This window comes from Orcinus orca, chromosome 7 (genome assembly GCF_937001465.1).
Source record: "Orcinus orca chromosome 7, mOrcOrc1.1, whole genome shotgun sequence".
In the NCBI taxonomy this organism is placed as follows: domain Eukaryota; kingdom Metazoa; phylum Chordata; class Mammalia; order Artiodactyla; family Delphinidae; genus Orcinus; species Orcinus orca.
Window position 1 is genome coordinate 77163464 of NC_064565.1, and position 18563 is coordinate 77182026.

The 18563-nt window shown below is 40.3% G+C and overlaps 1 pseudogene; it reads left to right on the forward strand.

Moving 5' to 3' along the window:
* The first annotated feature begins 6560 nt into the window (after window positions 1–6560).
* Window positions 6561–8250, forward strand: LOC101277771 (endonuclease V-like; annotated as a pseudogene).
* Window positions 8251–18563: the final 10313 nt, after the last annotated feature.

The window sequence follows — 18563 nt, forward strand, 5'->3', positions numbered from 1 at the left end:
CACACACACACACACACAATACGGAACGAAATACTACTCAGCCATAAAAAAAGAATGAAAGTTTGCCATTTGCAACAACATGGATGGACCTGGAGGGTACTATGCCTAGTGAAATAAGTCAGATAGAGATAGACAAATACTGTATGTTATCACTTGTATGTGGAATCTAAAAAATAAAACGAATGAATATAACAAAACAGAAACAGACTCACAGATATAGAGTACAAACTAATGGTTACCAGTAGTGAGAGGGAAGTGGGGAGGGGCAAGATAAGGGTAGGGTTTTAAGAGGTACAAACTACTATGTATAAAATAAATAAGAAAAAGGATACATTGTACAGCACAGGGAATATAGTGAATATTTTATAATAACTTTAAATGGAGTATAACCTATAAAAATTTTGAATCACTGTGTTATATACCTGAAACTAATATAATATTGTAAACCAACAATACCTCAATTAAAAAAACTGGTTATTAGAAATATACTGAAATAGAATTAATAAGATACCTTGATACTCTCTATTGTAAGGCTGTTGCTATAACTTTCAAATGGGAAAATATGTTTTAAGCACAGATTCCTGCAAAAAGCTGCACAATCATCACACATTGCCAGAGAATCAGGAAACCAGAAGAGACCTGAAGGCTATTTAGTTCGCTCACTTTATGAATGAAGAAATTAAAGTCTGGAGTGAAAAAGTAACTTGTCCAGAGTCACACATCTCACCAATGGTGGAGCCAGGGCTAGGTTGCACCTGTTCTGATTCATTGCTCTTCTTCTTAGTACTACATCATACACTTCTACTAAATCATACCAGTCATGGGTCCGTGGCTAGATGGGCAGTTGATAGTATTTATTTGTATTTTATGTTTAAAAAATACTCTGAAACAATAGATGGTGTCGAGATTTTTTTACATCATACTTTGCTTGATTTTATGAGCATTGAAGATCCTTAAAAGTCCTAAACAGTGATTTTCATACCTGGCTCTAAAAAGACCTATGCCAGGGTCCTAGCCCAAGCCAGCAGGACTCAGGCATTGGTATTTTTGAAAAACCTTCCCCAAATGTTTATAATTGCAACCAAGATTGAAAATCATTGTTCTAAAATAGTTTTATTTAATGTCCTTATCCATTTTTCAATCGCTTTGTTTACATTTCCCAACTTCTCCCTGATGTCCTCCTCTATGATTAACTGGGAGACACAGAATGCACAGTCCTCATTTGGATTTCCCTGATGACCAGTGGGAACTTCCTAAATTAGTGCAGTTCAATGCTAAAACCATTTAATTTACATTAAACACAAAAGACATTTCCACCTGCTTGGGACAACACAGTACTGCATTATTTTAGAGAATATGTTTCCATAGAATCACATGATCAGCAAGAAGCATATCATTTCAAACCTCAGCCACTAGGGAAATTTTTACCTATAGTGCATGTCCTCTTTGTTCAAAATCATCAAGGAGAAGTATTTTGTATTTTCTTTTGTTATTCTTTGCCACACTGCTGAGAATGTTCTTTACTTAACCAATTTAATGTAACTGCTGTCTTCTGTGGAAATGAAGAACAATGAATAGATTGCCTGTTTACGTATCTTTTCTTTAGTTGTGGACTCACAAATTCGAAACTTAGCCTTCTTTTCTTCAGGCTAATAATAACTTAACCTGTCATTATGGCCTATATTTTATAAGCATTTATAGTTTTCATTCCTTCTCTCTGAACATAATTAGAGCACTGTGTAATAAAATAGTTATTTACCTTTGCTTTAGCATGTCATCTAAAGGTGAAAAATGCAGTGAGGTCAACATTTTTAAGTATCATTACCTTCATACTCAAATACTTTCCATTTTATACCTTATTTTTCAATTTTAAGACATAAAATACAGTTACTGGGTAATAAATTATAATTATCTTACCTTGTATCTGAAAATAGAATGCAAACATAAAGCTTTCTTGCTTTGGTAATTTCTGTAATTTATACACAGCATTGATGAGGCCCTAGGTATAATTCAAATTTACAGACTGCACCCAAAATACCATAAACATAAGCTTTTCTCAGAGCAAATCGTCACTGAAGCGCCAGCTCAGACAACAGAATTAGTCATTAACTCTTCAGGCAGCCTTTACATTTTCTTTATATAGTGTTATCTATACTCATCGTAATATTGTGCCATTTTTACCAGCTAGTTAAGATTTCATTGTATAAACAGTAGCTGAATATATTCATGTCAAAGATAATCATTCCTTTAAAAGGTTTCTTTGTCAGGTGTTCATTAAAGTGGATTTCACATCAAAATGATAGTCACTAATATAAGGCAAACATCTTACCCATTTGGCAGGTCTTTTTAAAAATTTAATTTTATTAGCACTGTATCAAATCCTCAGCCTATATTATATATTATATCTCCTTAAGAGCACAAAAATCTGTTTTATGAATGCACACAGTTGATGGGCATCCAAAGCAGAATAATCTGTGTATCATTTACAAATACAGGAGACCACAATAGAAGTGATGCTGCTCATGAATGTATCAGAAATTCACCATTAAAAATATCTATTTTCACCAATGGTATACTTTGTAAACAGTGCTTCCACTTTTCTTAATATTGGCCTTCAGAAATTCATTTTTTGATAAATTCCCTAAATAAAGGCTTCTTCCCAGCTGATGTTTACCACTCCGGGCTGCATGAAGCACTGGCATTTTGCTTCAAGACAGGAGGTAACAGGAATAAATACAGCACCAGCTACATTTCCTCTGCATCAGATATGTGAATGTTTTGAGCATTGTAATGGGTAGCGTGGGTGACACAGAATTTCACAAAATCGCCCACACAAAGAGCAGCCCTTCTTCAGAAGGCACAGCAGACACCATTTTGTCTCATTCCAAAGCAGTTCACAACCTTCTCCAGTTTTTCAGTTGAAGCTTTCAGACACAAAGATTTTAATCTAAACCTGATGGGACATGATGAATTTTTAGGAGGGTAATTTGATTTCTAGACAGTAGGAGGGAGAATAGAAAAGGGCAAGAATTGAGGTCACAGCTGTAAATATCTCTGAGTTCTCTGAAGGAGTAAATTAAAGTGAGAATAGCCTTTATTTTTAGTCACATAGACATTTATAGGCATTAAATTAATGCCAGTGTAAGATTTCATTCTTACATTTCTTCATAGGAGGGATCCATATTTGCCCTGGGGGCTTGGTGGCAAAGGGGTCAGGGTAGGGGTAAGTCATGAAACCCACTCCATGTCTTTCTGTGGAGATACGTGAGAAACCAGTTGTGGGCTGCTGCCTACGAAGCCCCGCCCACTAAGAAGACCTCTTGGGACTCTGATTGGCCTATGAATGTGTTAATCACAATTATATCAATATATGCTGTGCTGTAGCTGTTTGTGGGGAGATTTTAAGGGATTTTTAGCTTTGTTTGCTTTTGCTTTAGATTTTGGCAAGCCAAAGGATATATCTAAGTGAGAGCTGGCTTTTAACATTGTAACCTGACTCTTCCCAAATTTACCATCACTGCTTAAAACATTTTGGCATATATTATTAGAATTCCCTTCTACTCCAACAGCTCATCTTTTTCTATATCCTGAGTACTATCAATCTTCATCCTTTGAGGGAAGATTTTATGTTGTGTATGTATTTGTTTCTTATTGTGGAAAACAGACATAACAAAATTTGTCATTTTAAAGTGTACAATTTAGTGGCATTTAGTGCCTTCACAATGTTGTGCAACCATTACTACCGATCTAGCTCTAGAACATTTTCATCACCCCTGCTCAAAAAGCAGTCACTCCACATTACCCCCTCCCCTAGCCTCTGACAACGGCTAATCTGCCATCTCTATGGATTTGCCTATTCTGGATATTTCACATAAACGGAACCATACAATATGTGTCCTTTTGTGTCTGCTTTCTTTCACATGTAATGTTTTTGAGGATCATCCATGTTGTATCTGTATTTGTTTTGAAGCAACAGGAAGTCAAACAGAGCCTAGTCTGGTCAGTTGGCTGAGTACATACTGTTTGAAAAGAGTTTAAGTGATATTACAAAGTAAATGAGATTAATTTTCCTATGTGCTCATGTCTTGTTTTCTTACCCTTGAATATATAGGTTCTATTTACACTAAAAAACAAAAAACAAAAAAACCCCACACCAAATAAACACCACAATACATTATTACCTATACTCAGAATATAATTATTGCTTGATTACTGCCAAGTAAACTTAGGTTCTCTTTTTTGGGCGTAGGAGTTGGCCAAAGGATGTGATGCTGAAGATGTTACACAGAAACTGACATCCCCCTAATGAAAAATATGAGGTACTGTATCTGAATCCAGATCTTAGGTGACTATAAGGCAAAGTATTCAAGTTACGCTTTTGTAGCCTCTCTTTGTAACATCCTCCCTTTTAATTGCCCACTCTCCTAGTTCTCCCATTAAGGTGAAATATCTAGTTAATAATATAAATTCACTCTAAAATATTTATGACTTAATGAATTTAGAAACTAATGAAGATATTCTTGCTTAATTCTACAAATTAATTAACTTTTGATCAATAAGTGGAGAGAGATGTTAAGGGAAGGATCCTTTCTTGTTCTCTCAAATCACACCACATGGACCAGTGTGGTTCTCAAACTTTTTTGTGTCTAAGAATCACTAGGATATTTGTTTTAAAATATAAATTTCTAGACCCCAGAAATTCTGATTCAGTCTGGGTGAGAAGCAGAAATCTCTACTTTCAATAACTATCCTAGGTTGGTGGTCCTCAGACTTTAGTGTGTATCAGAATCACTCTGAGGGCTTGTTAAAACACAGATTTCTGGACCTCAGAATCTAGAGTTTCTGATTCATAGGTCTGGAGTGCGGCCTGAGAGTTTACCTAACAAGATCCCAGGTGATGTTGATGTTGCTGGTTGGGGACCATGTTTTGAGAACCACAGTCTTAGGTGATTCTAAAATAACTGTGCCTTGGCTACATTTGGAACCATACTGATAAACTAATCACAATTCTGCAAATCAAGCTAAGCCTGTATGGCAGCCTGTGATAAAAGGGCTTGGCTTTCACAGGTGTGGAATAAAATAAACCTTTGTCCCTAGCTGTGGAAGCATCAATAATTTTCACAAACAATTTTAATAGGGTACTATTTTAATCTAAAATATCAGTTAAGGACCTAAAACCAATGCACAAAAAACAATATTTTCTTTTGACTTTCAGGTGTACATACAAAAATTTGTAAATTATTGTTACAGACTTCATTTAAAATAATTTATATATAAAAAAACAACTGGGGACTTCCCTGGTGGTGCAGTAGTTAAGAATCGGCCTGCCAATGCAGGGGACACGGGTTTGAGCCCTGGTCTGGGAAGATCTCACATGCCGCAGAGCAACTAAGCCCACGCGCCACAACTACTGAGCCTGCGCCCTAGAGCCCGCGAGCCACAACTACTGAGCCAGTGTGCTGCAACTACTGAAGCCCATGTGCCTAGAGCCCCTGCTCCGCAACAAGAGAAGCCACCGCAATGAGAAGCCTGCGCACCACAAAGAAGAGTAGCCCCGGCTAGCCGCAACTAGAGAAAGCCCGCGCGCAGCGACAAAGACCCAACACAGCCAAAACTAAATAAAATTAAAAAAAAAAAACAAAAAAAAAAACTGAAGCACTTAAGAAAATTACTGTTTAATGGCTTGGGGTTTCGATAGAAAACTGATTCAGGGGTACAGCCTACTGGATAATTCTGAGATTGCAAAGGAAAAAATTGTCATGGGAGTTTTAACATTTAATATTGTTCTTTTATGTATTAATTTCTTTCCATGTTTCTTTATAAGGATGGTATAATGGAAACATCATGGACTTTGGAGGTTCAAGATCTTTCTTTGCCTTGTGACTTTCCTTGCTATATGACCTTGGGCAAGTTACTCAAGCTTCAGGTTCCTACACTGTATAATGGGGTAACACAATAATTACTAGCCAGCAGAGCTATTATGATAATTAGGAAATAAAACATTTAAATTTCCAGCATAATGTTGGACTTATTGCAGAAACTATGTCCTTTACACACACACACACACACACACACACACACACACACCCACCCACCAATAAACATAAAAGAAAAAAAACTCTGTTTCTGACCTTTCTATACATGTTCCCTAAACTTAATTCTGCTTTGAAGCAACATTTACCAGCACATGTGGGGACTCCATGTTGGTGTTCCTCTGCATTTTGACTTCTGATAGTTCTATGCTTTAAGTTCTGCGAGTTAGGGAAAACCAGGCAGTGGAAGAGCCTCATCACCTTTTGCTGGTATTAAAACTTAATGATGGGGCTTCCCCGGTGGCGCAGTGGTTGAGAGTAAGCCTGCCGATGCAGGGGACACGGGTTCGTGCCCCGGTCCGGGAAGATCCCACATGCCGCGGAGCGGCTGGGCCAGTGAGCCATGGCCGCTGAACCTGCGCGTCTGGAGCCTGTGCTCCGCAACGGGAGAGGCCACAACAGTGAGAGGCCTGCGTACCGCAAAAAAACAAAAAACAAAAACCAAAAAACTTAATGATGGAGGGCCGTGCCATGGCCCGAAAGGCGGCTGGGAGGCCGCCAGAGGAAACACTGTCGCTCTGGAAACTGGAGCAAGCCCTGTTAAAGACCCTTGTCGTGGACCGGGACACGGAGGCGTGGCAACGAGACCCCGCCTTTTCAGGCCTGCAGAGGGTCGGGGGCGTGGACGTGTCCTTTGTGAAGGGCGACGGTGTCAGCACCTGTGCCTCCCTGGTGGTGCTCAGCTACCCTGTGCTCGAGGTGATGTATGAGGACTGTCGCATGGTGAGCCTGACAGGCCCCTGTGCGTCAGGCTTCCTGGCCTTCCAAGAGGTGCCCTTCCTGGTGGACGTGGTACAGTGGCTGTGGCAGAAGGAGCCCCGCCTCATGCCCCAGGTCCTTTTTGTGGATGGAAATGGGGTGCTCCACCACCGAGGCTTTGGGGTGGCCTGCCACCTTGGTGTCCTCACATACCTGTCCAGCATCGGGGTGGCTAAGAAACTCCTGCAGGTGGACGGGCTGGAGAACAACGCTCTGCACAAGGAGAAGATACGGCTCCTGAGGCTGGAGGAGACTCATTTCCTCTGCTGGGAGATTCTGGGACCATCCTGGGCATGGTGCTGAAGAGCCATGACCACAGCACCAAGCCCCTCTATGTCTCTGTGGGCCACAAAATGAGCCTGAAGGCAGCCGTGCGCCTGAGCCATGGCTGCTGCAAGTTTCAGATCCTGGAGCCCCTGCACCAGGCTGACATCCGCTCCCCAGACTACATCCGCAGGACCCTGGGAGTCCAAGGGGCCCCTGCTTTGCGGCTGAAAGGAGCAAGAAGGCACAGAGGCCAAAGCCGTGCCCCCAGGGAGTCTCAGAAGAGCCCGCAGATTTAGAAATTATCCATTGACTTTCTGCCATGGGGCTTGAGAGTTCGTCCCCTCTCACATAGCCTCTCATACACTTTCCTTCCACCCATCTTCTCATTTTCATTGAATCAGAATTCAATGTCTGCGTTATTCTTTCTTTGCACATACTACTCAAAGCTGAGTAATGTAATGTGATTACATCTCCTTTTTTGTACAACCTCTTATTTTTCCTGCACTTGATAACTGCCTCATGTTTTGGGTTTGGTTTATTTTCTCTGTATCCATTCCTTATTCCAAAACCCTGAAATGGAAATATAAATTGGTACATTAAAAGCATCAGGCCATCTTGAATTTATTTTTTCTCAGAGCCTGTGGTAGCCAGCTTCCAAGATGGCCTCCTGGGGCTGGTGTAGCCCTATGGCCACACTGAACCTGGTCCATCTGTATGACCAATGGAGGTGTGGGTGTGTGAGGGTGTGTCACTTCTGATACTAAGCCTAAAACACATTGGGAATTTTGTCTGGATGGTGCCCCCTTCTTCTCTCTCTCCCCTCATCATTCAGTTTGAGAGAAGTCAGCTGCTGTGTTGTAAACTGCTCTGTGAAGTCCACATGGCAGAGAACTGAGCCCACCTGCCAGTCACCATGTGAGGGAGTCATCTTGGACAGCCTCCAGCCCTGCTCAAGCCTTTAGATGCCCCCAGCCCTGGCTGTCATCTGACTGCAACCTCAGGAGAGACCCTGGGACAGAACCACCTAGCGAGTCTGCTTTCAGGTTCCTATCTCACAGTTTCCGAGTATCTCACCTTTGTTCTGGAATAATATTTTTATGCAGCAGAACATAACTAATACAGAGCCACTCCTCCCATAAAAACAAACAAACAAACAAAAACCTTAATGATGAAATGAAGCATCTCAGCTAAATACTTTCCAGTAAAAAAATTGTTTAAGTAGAAACCATACTCAGTGCCTTCAGTCAATTAATTCCCTCTGTTCATTCTCAGAGAAGACACTTATAAATTGATCCTTATCTAAGATAAACAACAGAAAATGAGATCACATTAATGTCAAGGCCCAAATTGTGATGTTTCTGGACATGCTTAGGAACTCACATCTTGAGTTCTTCAAATCTCCCTGTGATTCGTGGAGTGTCCATGGTGGTCTCAAGTGTGCTTGGAAATGGGTTCACTCATGTTTTCAGCTCTGGCTTCCTGGTCAAGCAATCCAGAGTTGTGATTCAGTGATCTCCTGTTGGGCCCAGGGATCTGCATTAAAAGAAGTACTCCTGGAGATTCTGAAGAAAGGCATCCTTTTTTTTTTTTTTAACATCTTTATTGGAGTATAATTGCTTTACAGTGGTGTGTTAGTTTCTGCTGTATAACAGTGAATCAGCTATATGTATACATATATCCCCATATCCCCTCCCTCTTGCATCTCCCTCCCACCCTCCCTATCCCACCCCTCTAGGTGGTCACAAAGCAACAAACTGATCTCCCTGTGCTATGCGGCTGCTTCCCACTAGCTATCTATTTTACATTTGGTAGTGTATATATGTCCATGCCACTCTCTCACTTCTTCCCAGCTTACCCTTCCCTCTCCCCATGTCCTCAAGTCCATTCTCTACATCTGTATCTTTATTCCTGTCCTGCCCCTAGGTTCTTCAGAACCTTTTTTTTTACATTCCATATATATGTGTTAGCATACGGTATTTTTCTCTTTCTGACTTACTTCACTCTGTATGACAGACTATAGGTCCATGCACCTCACTACAAATAACTCAATTTCCTTTCTTTTTATGGTTGAGTAATATTCCACTGTATATATGTGTCACATCTTCTTTATCCATTCATCTGTTGATGGACATTTAGGTTGCTTCCATGTCCTGGCTATTGTAAATAGTGCTGAAATGAACATTGTGGTACATGACTCTTTTTGAATTATGGTTTTCTCAGTAGTGGGATTGCTGGGTCATATGGTAGTTCTATTTTTAGTTTTTTAAGGAACCTCCTATACTGTTCTCCATAGTGGTTGTATCAATTTACATTCCCACCAACAGTGCAAGAGGGTTCCCTTTTCTCCACACCCTCTCCAGCATTTATTGTTTGTAGATTTTTTAATCATGGCCATTCTGACTGGTGTGAGATGATACCTCATTGTAATTTTGATTTGCATTTCTCTAATGATTAGTGATGTTGAGCATCCTTTCATGTGTTTGTTGGCCATCTGTATGTCTTCTTTGGAGAAATGTCTATTTAGGTCTTCTGCCCATTTTTGGATTGGGTTGTTTTTTTTTTCATATTGAGCTGCTTGAGCTGCTTGTATATTTTGGAGATTGATCCTTTGTCAGTTGCTTCGTTTGAAAATATTTTTTCCCATCTGAGGGTTGTCTTTTCATCTTGTTTATGTTTTCCTTTGCTGTGCAAAATCTTTTAAGCTTCATTAGGTCCCATTTATTTATTTTTGTTTTTATTTCCCTTTCTCTAGGAGGTGGGTCAAAAAGGATCTTGCTGTGATTTATGTCAAAGAGTGTTCTTCCTCTAAGAGTTTTATAGTGTCTGGCCTTACATTTAGGTCTTTAATCCATTTTGAGCTTATTTTTGTGTATGGTGTTAGGGAGTGATCTAATCTCATACTTTTACATGTACCTGTCCAGTTTTCCCAGCACCACTTATTGAAGAGGTGCTGTCCTTTCTCCACTGTACATTCCTGCCTCCTTTATCAAAGATAAGGTGACCATATGTGCATAGGTTTATCTCTGGACTTTCTATCCTGTTCCACTGATCTGTATTTCTGTTTTTGTGCGAGTACCATACTTTCTTGATTACTGTAGCTTTGTAGTATAGTATGAAGTCAGGGAGTCTGGTTCCTCCAGCTCTGTTTTTCTTTCTCAAGATTGCTTTGGCTATTCGTGGTCTTTTGTGTTTCCATAGAAATTTTAAGATTTTTTGTTCTAGTTCTGTGAAAAATGCCATTGGTAGTTTGATAGGGATTGCATTGAATCTGTAGATAGCTTTGGGTAGTATAGTCACTTTCACAATGTTGATTCTTCAATACAAGAACATGGTATATCTCTCCATCTGTTTGTATCATTTTAAATTTCTGTCATCAGTGTCTTATAGTTTTTTGCATACAGTTCTTTTGTCTCCTTAGGTAGGTTTATTCCTAGGTATTTTATTCTTTTGGTTGCAATGGTAAATGGGAGTGTTTCCTTAATATCTCTTTCAGATTTTTCATCATTAGTGTATAGGAATGCAAGAGATTTCTGTGCATTAATTTTGTATCCTGCTACTTTGCCAAATTCATTGATTAACTCTAGTAGTTTTCTGGTAGCATCTCTGGTAGGATTCTCTATGTATAGTATCACATCATCTGCAAACAGTGACAGTTTTACTTCTTTTCTGATTTGGATTCCTTTTATTTCTTTTTCTTCTCTGATTGCTGTGGTTAAAACTTCCAAAACTATGCTGAATAATAGTGGTGAGAGTGGGCAACCTTGTATTCTTCCTGATCTTAGTGGAAATGGTTTCAGTTTTTCACCATTGAGAACGATGTTGGCTGTGGGTTTGTCATATATGGCCTCTATTATGTTGAGGTAAGTTCCCACTGTGCCTACTTTCTGGAGGGTTTTGATCGTAAATAGGTGTTGAATTTTGTCAAAAGCTTTTTCTGCATCTATTGAGATGATCATATGGTTTTTATCTTTCAATTTTTGAATATGGTTTATCACATTGATTGATTTGCATACATTGAAGAATCCGTGCATTCCTGGGATAAACCCAATTGATCATGGTGTAGGATCCTTTTAATGTGCTGTTGGATTCTGTTTGCTAGTATTTTGTTGAGAATTTCTGCATCTATGTTCATCAGTGATATGGGCCTGTAGTTTTCTTTTTTTGTGACATCTTTGTCTGGTTTTGGTATCAGTGATGGTGGCCTTGTAGAATGAGTTTTGGAGTGTTCCTCCCTCTGCTATATTTTGGAAGAGTTTGAGAAGGATAGGTGTTAGCTCTTGTCTACATGTTTGATAGAATTCACCAGTGAAGCCATCTGGTCCAGGGCTTTTGTTTGTTGGAAGATTTTTCATCACAGTTTCAATTTCAGTGCTTGTGATTGGTCTGTTTATATTTTCTCTTTCTTCCTGTTTCAGTCTTGGAAGGTTGTACTTTTCTAAGAATTTGTCCATTTCTTCCAGGTTGTTCATTTTATTGGCATATAGTTGCTTGTAGTAATCTCTCATGACCCTTTGTACTTCTGCAGTGTCAGTTGTTACTTTTCCTTTTCATTTCCAATTCTGTTGATTTGAGTCTTCTCCCTTTTTTTCTTGATGAGTCTGGTTAATGGTTTATCAATTTTGTTTATCTTCTCAAAGAACCAGCTTTTAGTTTTATTGATCTTTGCTATCATTTCCTTCATTTCTTTTTCATTTATTTCTGATCTGATCTTTATGATTTCTTTCCTTCTGCTAACTTTGGGGTATTTTTTGTTCTTCTTTCTCTAATTGCTTTAGGTGTAAGGTTAGGTTGTTTATTTGAGATTTTTCTTGTTTCTTGAGGTAGGATTGTATTGCTATAAATTTCCCTCTTAGAACTGCTTTTGCTGCATCCCATAGGTTTTGGGTCATCATGTTTTCATTGTCATTTGTTTCTAGGTATTTTTTGACTTCCTTTTTGATTTCTTCAGTGATCTCTTGGTTATTTAGTAGTGTATTGTTTAGCCTCTATGTGTTTGTAATTTTTACAGTTTTTTTTCCTGTAATTGATATCTAGTCTTATAGTGTTGTGGTCGTAAAAGATACTTGATTCAATAAGGGATCCATTTTTTAACAGAGTGTGAAAAAAATCTTGCATTAGGAGCACTGCCCTGAGATCCAGCAGAAATCAGTTGTTCTGCTCCCACTTGCTGTAACTACTTGAATAGAATTAAGCAGTACTCTACATTCAGTGAGAACTCTTCACTGGTTAAGTAGAATATCACTTATAATGGCCAGGGGGCACTGTGGTTCAAGTTAAGTGTCCTTTTGATTCTAGTGTGGCAAACCACAGTGATTTATGAGGCTCTTGCTACAGTAAAAGACCACTCTTGAAGGGAACACTATTCCTTCCTCCTTATCTGCTGCCCCAGTGTTATAGAGCCAGATTGTTGAAGTTAGCTCGGGATTCAGCACAGAGTGTTGCACAAAGAAGTCATTCAATAAATATGTATTGAATGGAATCCTTGTGGTGCTATACTACCAGTTATATCAATTGATTAGTTTAATTGGAGTTTAATTGGAAGATAAATTTATTTGGCTTTGTAGTCATGACTAAGAAGTCATTCCAAGACTTGGGTTCCCATCCAATGTAGCTCTACTCCAGGTAACTCAGGACTAGGAGTTTGGGGAAGTTTGTGCCCTGATGTGTATTTTCCAGAAACAGCTTTGTCTACACACAATTCACTTATGGTAGCTTATCAAAAATCACATTCCATCAACATTCGTAGAGTCCGACTAGGGTTTGGGTGAAGTTCATGTGAAGAGGAAATTTATTAGGACTCCATGTTTTGAGTAATTGTATGGGGATTAGACAGGTACTGTTATTAATGGCCAAGTGTTAGAGAATAGTGTTGGTAGGGTTTCTTTTTACCTTGGGCAATACTTATTAGTGTTCTTAAAGTAATGTGGACTGACTTACACAGGTCACATGATAATTATCCCTTACTCCTAATCAGTAAATATGTATTGCTTCACTCTTGATGGCTCTAAAAAGTCTGTAGGTCATGGATGATAGTGCCTTGTCTTCCAGGGTCACAATAATACAGAATTATTAACTTTTATTTTCTTTCCCAAGTCAGGAATCTGTGAGAGTGATGTCACTCCGATAAACTCTGACTTGGGCTTCCCAAGAACCCATTTGGAAAAATGCTAGCCTACAAAAACTAAGAATGAATTACAAAAAGCAGTTTGATGAAAAAAGGATGGTTTTAATCTATTTAAAAAAAGAGTTTAATAAACTTTCACCATATTCTCCTATTTGCTATGAATTTTAAACCACATACATTTATTACCTACTTTAAATCATTGTTAATAAAGAAATATAATTATAGAGATGCTATTTATAGAGTATTTGCTTTTAGGAGTAAATGCTCAGAATTATGCAACTGTAGAAATAAAAACTTTTTATTGAGCCTAGTATGAGAATTAGGTATTATGCTATTCTAAGTTCTTCCTATGCCATCTAGTGGGAGACTCAAATGGTTTTATCTGAGTTTTGTGTAGATTATTTACCATCAATTTTTCCAACTTTTCATTTGTAGCAAATCAACTACATTATACCTGGTAAATGGTACATTTAACAAATTATTGGTTGAAAATAAAACTAAAGCAGTTAAAACAAAGTGTAAAGCCTGCCTTATGTTGCAAATAACTTTATGACAGGATATGTTCACGTTTCCAGCTCACATCACTAATGACACCAGTGGGAGAGTCCACGGTTACAATATAGGTCATTACTGCTACTGGTAGATCATTATATTATGGTATGATGACACATCCTGATTTCTTCAGCCAAGAATATCCTAAGCACAGAATTCCTTGACTTAATAGACTATGATGTCTTTTCACAAGCTATTTCCTGTCCTTCCTCTCCTCTGCCTTTCCCCCTTCTCTGCACGATGAATTCTGACTCAACTTTCAAAAGTCCTCTAATATCATGTCCTTTGTGAAACTTGCCTTTTGTCATAGTTTGCTTGCATACAACACACAGACACACAGATGAAAAGACACACCCACAGGACTAATTGGTCACTCCTTGTTGCATCCAGAGTACCTTGTTCTCACACTTCTGCTACCTCATTAACTATTATGGTTTTCACAGGTAGAGCAGTTTGACGACAAGGATTGTCTCTTCTTCATCTTTGGATTAGACACCATGAGTGAATGAATGAATGAACAAAAGTCTTTATATAGTCAATACTACTGCTCATTTCTCTCACTTGGTTGGTTACAGAACCACTCATATTCAATTCTCAGTGACTGGGCTAGAAACAGAGAATTATAGAGTATATGAGAAAGGAAGAGACAAGGGCATGGATGGGAGAATAGGAAGTGATGTATCAGCAGAAATAGCTTTTCAAGGGATATTTAATGAGCTTCCCCTTTCTTTACCTTCTCCCTTCACCCTCAATCTTCTTCTTCCCTATGATTGAAGGGACAAACTATCTCACAGCTGGGGATTTGGCTTAGTTCCACTTACACATGCTTATGGATGGCAGTGATGATCACAGAGGACTCAAGTGCTAATAATGGCAGTCAGAAGTGAAGGAACAAACTACAGGACTTCCCCTAAAACATAATATGTATTCACATGCAAAGCCTGTCTTTTGGGACCAGCTCCAGGTATCTGACCTTTCTAGGGGTTCTCTTTTAGTCCCCAGGTAGGCACAGGGCTCCTCCCATGACCATGTTCCAAATGAAATAGCCACCCCTCCTGGGGCCCATGGGGAAAACTATCATAGGCTGACCACTCCAGGCTGACAAAGCAGCTTCATCTCCAAGCCCTAAAGCATTACTAGTGTGGTCTAATCCTGTTAGAGAATCATTGTTCCATCTGCGTTGAGTATCTGTGATTGGACTGCAAACCTCCTAAGATTAAGGGCCGTATCTAATGCTTCCCGATTGAACTCGTACAACAGTGAAGCAAAGGTCTTAAAGTAAAACCCTGACATATACTCTCTTTGGTTAACTGATAAATAAATGACCAACTATCATATCTTTTTCCCCATTTTTTCACATCTACTCATCTCTCTCTTTCATTCATATTACTTCTCTTTCCTGTACCATGTCCCTCTTTCACAGGGCATTATTTTTCAAAGGTCCTAGTTACTCAGCTCTGTCAGAGGCACCATGGCAAGTGAAGCCCAGTGCAGAATGAGATAGACAGAGTCCTGCCCTGAGACCCTGTGACACTGAGTAGACCCACATTCAGAGGACACAGAGGGGAAGGGAAGCAATAAACATAAATCCTGTCAGAGCTGTTATGGTCATAAAGTGTGTTGTAACCATGCTCCAACTCAAGGTCAGCCCAGAACTAACAGAAACCCTATGATTAGCACCATCACCTTATTTCCCAACTGCAGACATGAAAAACACAATCCTTCTCTATCTGTCCTCCAGCATGATAAGAATGAGCAAAGTAAATCAAACCCATGTGAGGTTAAAATTGCCATTTTTCATGTTTACAAGTTTCTTTTTATCAAGTTGTCAGTTGTTCAGGCTGAGAGAGTGTAGGCCAAGTTTTTCTTTTAGCGTCAACACATGAAATATACGTGGGGTCTTTAGAGTATGGATGAGACCACAAGTGATAAATAATGTGGTCTAAGGGCCACAGCTGGATCGTTCAGAGTGAACTGAGTTGACTAAGAGAACTGTAAGCAGAGGAGATTTTTGAAAGTTCTGGTCTCCATCTGAAAAAATGGAATCTGTTTTTTCAGTGAGTTCAAGCTGCAAACCACACAATCCTTGGTTTTGCTCTACTGGTACACCCAACATCCAATCCATCCACATACCTTGCTGGTTTCAGAGAAAATTCTTCCAAAATATACCTAGTATCTCCACTTTACACCACTCCGATGCCACCAACCAAATCTAAGTCATCATCAGTCCCATTAGGACTACTTAACTGGTCTCCCTGCTCTCACCTTTGCTGCCACCCCCTAGCACTTCCAAGCTATTCTCCATACAGCAGCCAACATGATCCTGGCAAAGCGTAAGTCATGTGACTTGCATTGTTTAAGGTAACAGTAGCTACTGTAACAAGGAAACCCCCAAATCTGAGTAACATGCGTTTTATTTCTAGCTCACCTAATAGTCCCATATAAGAGTTCCTTGTCAGTGCCAGGCGGGGACAGGGCAAAGCACAATTATCTTCAATACATGAAGTTAACATCCATCTAGCTGGTAGAAGGGGGAAGAGAGAATGAAGCAGGTACATCTACTCCTTTGATATTTTTGCCCAAGAGTGATGCATAAATTGCTCCTGCTCCCATTCCAATGACAAGAATTCATCCATGGCCTCTCTCTCTTTTTTTTTTTTTTTGCGGTACGCAGGCCTCTCACTGTTGTGGCCTCTCCCGTTGTGGAGCACAGGCTCCGGATGCGCAGGCTCAGCGGCCATGGCTCACGGGCCCAGCCGCTCCGCGGCATGTGGGATCTTCCCGGACAGGGGCACGAACCCGCGACCCTGCATCGGCAGGCGGACTCTTAACCACTGCGCCACGAGGGAAGCCCCATGGCCTCTCTTGATGCAGAGAGATGCTCTGTCTGGGCAGCTGCTTCCCTGCAGCAACTCCACAACTCTACAGCTCTTTAGTGGGCAGCTGCCATCTGTTAAAATGTAAGGCAGGGATTATTACTCATCTCTTCTTACAACTGACCTGGAGCTTCCTGTTTAACTAAGTGAAATATCCAAAGCCTCTGGATCCCCATGATCTGGCCCTCTCCGTCTCTCTGGTCTCCTTGTGCTCCAGCCTCACTGGTCTTCATTCTGGTCCTTGCTTATTCCCATCTCAGCAGTTGCTGTTCTCTCTGCTTAGAATATTCCTTCACTAGATCTTCATAAAACAGGCTGCTTTTCATCATTTAAGCAGATATGAAGTGGGACCCAGGAATCTGCACTTTAACAGGCACCCCCAGGTGACCCTGATGCAGCTGGTCAATGGCCCATGTTTTGAGAAGCACTAGCACAGTGGTTAAGAATACAGATTCCAAGATAGAGACACCTGAATTCAAACACTGCTGAGACCCTTACCAATCTATAACCTTGGGCAATTTACTTGCCCTCTCTAGTTGAGAATGGCAGCTTCTAGGGATGGAAGCAGTGCAAGGGGAAGGGGAACAAAGTTGTAAAGAGACTCAAAGCCCTAGATGTGGTTAAGAGATGGATGTCTCAGGTAAAATGTGTGTTCAAGGAACACTAACATGAAAGGGAGAGATGGAGAAGCAGTGAAAAGGTGTCAAAGGGTAAACTTTGATTCCTCGATGCTCATTTGCTAGTAGCTGGGAGCCATTCTTTTATCCACAGGTACCACCTGCACATATGCTCATTCTCTCTTGTGCATATACTTTCCACGTGCTTCCATACAAATTCCCTTTGACTCTCCATACCAAAGCCACCCACATCCCTACATTATAAACTGACATCTGACCTAGTTTGAGTATAATTAAAATTCCACGCAGGTAAAGTGGATCCCGGTCTTGTGGGGGCTAAAGCTGATATTATTTGGTTGATCCTTTTTAAGAAAAAGAATATAAAATTACAAATAGAAAGTTACGTACAAAATTGAATATTTATAGGATAAGAAAAGGATTCCTGACAAATTACAGGAGGCTTGGAAGTCCAGATCCCTTTTTTCTGACTTCTCTTTCCACTTAGAACATTCTCAACCCCCAGTGCTCACAGAGATCCAGGCAGGAAAGAGGTCTCAAGCTTTGGCTTCAATTACTTCATAGAAAGCCTGCCTTTCTGTCTAGGCATTTCTCTTCTGCTCCAAGATGGGGAAACTAATACTTAACTAAAATGAAGGACTTCTACATGCATGTCCTCCTTTCTATAAAATTACTATGTGCCCTTTCCTTGAAGGTGGAGGGTACTAAACACTGACCATCAGGAAAATCCCTGCAGAGAGCTGTAACCTTGGCAGGCATGCACTCATGGTGGTTAGCAGAGGGTTGAGGCCCTCAGCTCTTCCAAGACACATTGCTGCATTCCTAACAGTACAAATACTGCTCAAGCACCAGCCATACCTTAGAAAAGAATTTACTTTCTGTGGTTTCTTCCATTAGCCCCTCCACACTCAGTCTCTCCTCAGCTCCACCCTGCTCTGTGCCCCAGGAGGCTAACCCATACAGATGTCAGCCTACTCCCTTCCTGCCCAGCTCATTGTCAGGTTTGGCAGTGGGAGGCAGCCGCAGAAGAGTGAGGTTGGGCTATTTCTTCCCCTGGCTCTCCTGCTGTGCATTGGCTGCAAACTTTCCTTTCAGGCAGTCCTCTCCATATAACCATCCTCTCCAGGGTCTGAAACAGCTCCATCCCTTGATCTTCAGGCCTGGAGTGGTAAAGGCTCCCATTACACAAGTCCTGGGGGACTGCACCATACCTTGCTAGTTTCTGTAAACCCTGCCCACACTTTTGTAAGCAGCTCCT